This window comes from Alexandromys fortis, unplaced genomic scaffold (assembly GCF_014885135.2).
Source record: "Alexandromys fortis isolate MF-2015 unplaced genomic scaffold, M_Fortis_MF-2015_v1.1 scaffold_54, whole genome shotgun sequence".
NCBI classification, from domain to species: Eukaryota; Metazoa; Chordata; class Mammalia; order Rodentia; family Cricetidae; genus Alexandromys; species Alexandromys fortis.
In genome coordinates, this window is record NW_026067958.1 from 6,635,824 (window position 1) to 6,642,576 (window position 6,753).

The window sequence follows — 6,753 nt, forward strand, 5'->3', positions numbered from 1 at the left end:
TAAAATAAAATGCCGTTCTACATGTTATTTCACACTTTCAAGTAGGTGGCATATAGGTGATTAAGCGGAATGAGAAACCAGCTAGAGCACTGGACTTGCGAGACTGCTCTGGAGACAGCCTGGCCCTGGGACCCTGCCAAATGTGTAGGTCGCCAGGCTGAGGGGACTGCAAGGGTCAGAAGACACATTCCCAAGCCCTCACTTACCCATCATTATCATCTCTGTTGTTCACATGGCATTTTCCTGCCCCTCGCCCCTCGCTCACAGCCCTCACTTACCTATCGTTATCATCTCTGTCGTTGACATCCCATTTTTCCTGACTTAAGAGACTCTGTACTCTGCTAACTTTCCCCGAACACACTGCAGCATGTAATACATTGTCAGGATCATGCAACAGGAGATCATATTTGTCTGGAGATGTACACCTACACGCTAGGCAATTCACCCATTCAATCCTCTTCCCAGGCCCATCACAGAAACCCAGCGGTGTTTGGGGCTTTTTCTCGGAGATGAAGATCTTCTTTACACTGGAGAATAAAGACATCACTACTTCCCTACCTTCACTGTTTTTCACTTCCTTCTGAACTTGGTGTTAAACTTTGACAGTGACCAGCTCTCACCACTATATCTCCAACAGGGAAATCTGGGGTGTGCACTATAAACCACAGATACAGCAAGCTGATGTAACAGTCGTTACCTAGCAACTCTGTAAAGCTTAAACACTTGCATGTTGTCTCAGACAGCAACGGTAGCGCAAGGAAGGATAACTTACAACAACAAAACTTTAAAATTGCCTTAGAGAAACGTAATACCATAGAAGTTTATAAAATATATACACTTATAAAAGGAATTTAAGCAAAGTTAATCTATACTGAGGGACAGTGTCTGTCCCACACAGCAGAGGCCATCTGTGCCCAATATGAGCTACCTTTTTTCAAACCGTTGATCAGTGGGGTCCAATAGACCCTCCCCAAAAATACAAGCTATTGCTCTTGATTCCTCTTCAGAACTCGGTGTTAAAATCTTGTTGCTGAAGACACCACATCTGTGAGACACGGAGAAATCAAGCTGGTGCTCAACTAAAGCCTTCTCCCTATTTCTGCTTTCATAGTGCTATAAGGCTCTGTGCACGCTGCTGAGAGACTCACAGCTTTGAAGGCTGGGAGCTACAATCGTAACTGACTAGGCAAGATGGACCCATGAAGAAACAGTAGCACCACAAATGTTAAGGAAGTAACCAACTACTTTCTGATTGGATTTGAAGCCCACTTAGCAAGATGAAACTCGTGCCTGGTACCATGAATGGAGAGGTCCTAGGTCCTAGAGGAGAACATAAGACTATTATTCTGCCAAGTAGATATGACATAAACCACCCCTAAGATTTTATCTTTATATCCATAGATCGGTTTATTTCTCAATTCTCATCAGGGAAGCTTCTTTTTACAGTAGATGGGGGTTGATACAGAGACGCACAAGTAGTCAACCTTAGCTGTAAATTAGGCTTCTGTATCACAACCTTCACCAAAATAGTAAGACCCAGAAGCAGCAGGCATCTGCAGTGAAAGAACATCTGCTGAACATGACAGGGTTTTTACTGTGTGAGCTCACAACCTCTGTAGCACAAGATTTATGCCAGATTGAGCCAGCCCAAAGGCTAGCACGGATAGACAAGGGGCTCATGAAGTGACACCCCTGACTGAAAAGCTATTGGCAACTTGATGTCTTCTGGGGAAGGGAGGATCAATTTTCTTCAGGAATGTAATCTGAAAGGCTACATAAGACCCTAGTAGAGTTGATAATCCCCTACCATAATTTGGAAGCATGTGTAAATGTTTACTTTAGCTTGGAGAAATAAACGGACCACATTGCATATGCACCTTACAAAAAGTAAAGAAAAAAGTTCCGCAAGCATCTCTTACTTAGGCTCTGCGAACAAATAGGCATCAATTAAGCTGCATTTCAGGTATTTTTCAAAATGTATCAAAATCTTCAGAACTGTGCCGTGGGAGAATGAAATCATCTGCCCGGCTAGTGTCCAGGCTGCTTGAGTAATGCCGTGTTGTGCCAGAAAGGTACTGGGTCTGTCCTTTCAGGACTCTCAGGGCATTTCTGCAGGGAAAAAAGACCCAGAAGCTTCCTCCGCGTAATATTTGCAATTAGGTGGAAAAGGGAAAGAAGAATAAAACCCTCTGTAAAATTTCCTGACCAGCTGCAATGACAAAAGTGGAAATTCACAGCGTACAATTGGTCTCAACTTCGGGGCTTTGGTGGTAATGGTTCCTCCGTGTTTTAAGTATGTTTCGAGTCTTTCTAGCCCGGCTCCTGGTTCTGAGGGCTGCATCTGGTAGAGACACGGATGTCTCCATTTGCCATTTGTGGCCTTCGTGATTTTTATGCATTCTAATGAAACGGCCGGATATGACTCACCACGCCTTGCCCGCATCTATCCAGATACGTGGAATTGTTATGTCCACTTCGGTGACTCCGTTCATTCATGTCAGGATTTATTGTCCTCAGTTGTTCAGTTCCCTAGTCCTCTCATCAGCTTAGCAGATCTTAAAAATAACACATCGTAAATCTTATTTATAGAAGATTTTCTTTCGGCCTTTTACAAAGATAATTAAAATCTATGTAGATCATTTTCTTCTTTCTCATTTTCTGGTAACAGAAAATTGTTTACAAATGATTAATTAATGAATTTGTTTCTTTTTTATATTGGTGATATATTTATTTGCTCACAACATTGACAGCAAAAATTGTTCTAATGAGCCAGAGCAGCACATTCCTGAGCCCTGGAATTTAGGCTCAGCTTCATATTTTTAAAATATGGGCTCTCTGCTTCTTCTCCTTGTTCCTCTGTCAGCAGCATCTTCTTGTGCGCGCCAGCTTCGGCCCTGAGACATGATGGTGAAGACTGGAGTGAATGGATTTGGGTGTACTGGTCACAGGGCTGCCTCCAGCTCTGACATTGTTGCCATCAATGCCTCCTTCATTGACCTTAACTGCACATATGATTCTACCCACAGCCAGGTCCCTAGCACAGTCAAGGCTGAGAACAGGGAACTCGCCCTGGAATGGGAAAGCCATCTCCATCTTCTGGGAGCGAGATGCAACCAACATCAGCTGGGACGGTGCTGAGTGTGTTGTGGACTCTGCCTGCGTCTTCACCACTGTGGATAAGTCTGAGACCCACTTGAAGGGTGGAGCCTAAAGGGCCACCATGGCTGCTCTTTCTGCTGTTGCCCCATGTTCGTGATAAGTGTGAACCAGGAGAAATATGAAAACTCACTCAAGATTGTCAGCAATACCTTCTGCACCACCAACTTCTTAGCACCCCCTTGCTAATGTCATCCATTTCAGCTGTGGCATCATAGAGGGACTCATAACCATGATCTATGCCATCACTGCCACTCAGAAGACTATGGACAGCCTCTCTGGGATGCTGCGGCATAATGGCCATGGGGATGCCCAGAACATCATCCCTGCATCCCCTAATGCTGCCAAGGCTATGGGTAAGGTCATCCCAGAACTGAACAGGAAGCTCACTGCCATGGTCTTCCAAGTTCTTACTCACAACATTTCTGCCGTGGCTCTGACATGGCACCTAGAGAAAGCTGCTAAGTACAATGACATCAAAAAAGTAGTGAAGCAGGCGTCGCAGGGCCAACTAAAGAGCATCCTAGGCCATACTAAAGACCAGGTTGTCTCTTGTAGCTTTAATAATGATGCTCATTCTTCCGTCCTTGATGCTGGGGCCAGCGTTGCTCTCAATAACAATTTTACAAAGCCCATTTCCTGGTATGACAGTGAATATGGCTACAGCAACAGGGTGGTGGACCTCATGGCCTACTTGGCCTTCAAGGAGTCAGAAGCTCTGGACCACCCCCACTATAAATAACAAGAGAAGAGAGAGAGGCTCTTGGCTGCTGGGGAGAGAGAGGAACAAACTGTTAAGTCCATTTTTGTTGTGAGTGCATATATGATTTCAGTGTTAAACACTTAGCACTGGCTAACCAATTGGGGGTTCATTCCTGGGAGAGACTAACTCTTCCTCTCTCAGCAGTTATCAGTTGCCAGATGTTCTTTACCTAAAAGCAGGACTCCATGAAACTCTCCCTCTTCACACTCAGATGTCTATTGATACTGTCGCTGTTTGTGTACTACGTAGGCAGCCACCTCTAGAAGACACAGTTCAATTGTAAGCTTCCTAATCCTCTGGATTTTACAGCCTTTCCACCTTTTATTTTGCAATGTGCTCTGGGCCTTAGGTACAATATTTTTATTGAATATACATTGTGGCTGGTTTCTTTCTGATCCATTGATCTCTACATTATATTCATTTGGACTTTTCTGAAAATATTTTCATTTATCATATAGAGAAACTTCATTAATGGGGGTGAGAGATACACGAATCTTTGGGTATACAGATGTGTTTTAGAACACAGTTGTGAATTATGCTGTTCTAATAAAATGTTTTCCTCTAAGACCTCACTAACCCCAGATATTTGCAAAGAATTCCAATACCAGCATTGAAGTATGGTTCTAATTGGTTTTATCAATAGAAACCCAGAGACAGATATTGGGGTAAAAGCTGAAAGATCAGAGAAGCAAAGGAGCAGCCACAGAGAGACTTTCCTTACCTCTATGGAATCCTCAGGCAGAAAGGGATGAGATCCTGCCTGTGCCCTGCTTTATCACTTCCTGTCTCCTCTCTGTACAGATTTCCAGACCTCTCAGATTAACTAGTGGCTACCTCAGCCCTCTGATCTCCAGGCAAGCTTTATTTGTCAGAACTCAAACAATATATTGCAATATTCCCCCATTTTTGTCTAAATAGAAGGTTATAAGTAATATAGAAAAGCTATATATAATAAGTACAATAACTATATACAATATATACAGTCAAGAATTACATTAACATTTGACAAATTCAGAGAAAATACTCCATTATCTGTCCTACCTTGATTGGTCCTTCCAAAGTCTTGTACCTAATTTACTTTCTATCCTAAACTTGCATTACCAACTCAAAACTATCTTTTTATATCTCTCAACCTTATACACTTTGGTGTAAGAGGTTTTTCTGTCTATGTGTTGTTTTCATTGGTTGAATAAAGAAACTGCCTTGGCCTTTTGATAGGGCAGCACTTAGGTAGGTGGGGAAGACAGAACTGAATACTGGAAAGAAGAGTCAGAGAGAGAACTGCCATGGGAGACACCAGCTCAAACATGCTGAATCTTTCCGAGTAAGCCACAACCTCATGGTGAACACGGATTAATGGGGATGGGTTGAATAAGGATGTGAGAGTTAGCCAATAGGAGGCTAGAGCTAATGGCCAAGCAGTGTTTTAATTAATACAGTTTCTGTGTGGTTATTTCGGGTGTAAGCTAGCTAGGCAGCCGGGACCAAAAGCAGGCCTGCCTGTTCCTGTTACACTTCTTTTATTAGCTTCTTTTCTGAATTTGTTAACTAGAAAAACTATAATTATAACTATCTGGTTTTCAACTCCATCAGAGACTCAAGAAGGAAATAATATTACCTAAAAATCAGAAAATACAAGGAAGTGATTTCCAAATAATGCAAGAAATGACAGAAACATCTGGCTGCCTGGACATCCACCCAAGGTTCCTCTGTAACATTGGGGCGTCCATCTTCAGCCTGCAGCTCTAGAATATCTGACAGACTTTTCTGTGGAGCAGGATATTCTGAACATCGATCCTACATTGTTTTGGCAAAGTTCTGCAGCCACTTTCTTTTGTGTTCTGCTTGTTCAATTTGGACATCATACTGTCAGCAGTTGAGGTAAGGCCAGTCTCTTACCCAGTGGTTAACTTATGTTACAAAGATAGTAAACACCATATGGAGTTTCTTTGATGCCCATCATCTTTTCTGAAGTGGTACTCAGAGACTGCACTTTGTTTCCCAGCCACCCAAATGTTTGGCAAAGCATATCCACATAAAGCCTCAAAAATCATAAAAAAGGGGTTTCTAGACTCACAAAAATGGGAGGAAGTACAGTTTCTTGGTAGTTGCATTGATTTTCAGATAGGCTCTGTTTGTTGACAGCGAGTTGGGGCACAGCTTCTTTAAGAACTTCCTGGTTCGTGTTGGCGGCACAAATGGCTCTGCCTCTTTTGATCCCTGGAGGCAGAGTGGTGAGCATAGCTCACAGATTTAGTGAACATAACTCCACCATGTTGGATGGGGTGGAGCCAAGAGGCAAGGCTGTGGAGTTGGTCCCAACCACACTCACTTAGCATTTAAAAACAAGGTACCCCAGGCCAGAACATGATTACAGATACACAATAAAGACAGATTCAGATAGAAATAAGTCCCTGGATGAGTCATGGTGTGTTTAAAAATATACATAGGCTTGGGAAAGGTTGATAAGCTAAACTAACATATATACCTTATTCAAAATTTGAATCTAAGGGTATGTTGCTTTAAAAAATAGGTTGAATTTGTTTCCACAGAAGATGAGAACTTGTGAATTCTTTCCAAGCTAATGTGGCTTGATGGAACACAACCCCTAAAAGGTCTCCATGTACCCTAAAAATATTTCTCCCAACAAATAGCAGGAAGCAGTTTGGAGAAAAATATGCCCAATTTCCCAAAATGGTTGTTTATAATTGTTTGTTTTCATTTAAAGTTTTCATTTCATTTCATTAAAGATATAGAAATGAATACTTTATGATCACGATTATAGGCTCAATGTCCTTTATTTATGGCTAGAAACTAAATATGAGTGAGTACAT

The 6,753-nt window shown here is 42.2% G+C and overlaps 1 pseudogene; it reads left to right on the forward strand.

The window, feature by feature from the left end:
• Positions 1–2,904: 2,904 nt before the first annotated feature.
• On the forward strand, positions 2,905–3,898 carry LOC126507869 (glyceraldehyde-3-phosphate dehydrogenase-like; annotated as a pseudogene).
• The last annotated feature ends 2,855 nt before the right edge of the window (positions 3,899–6,753 follow it).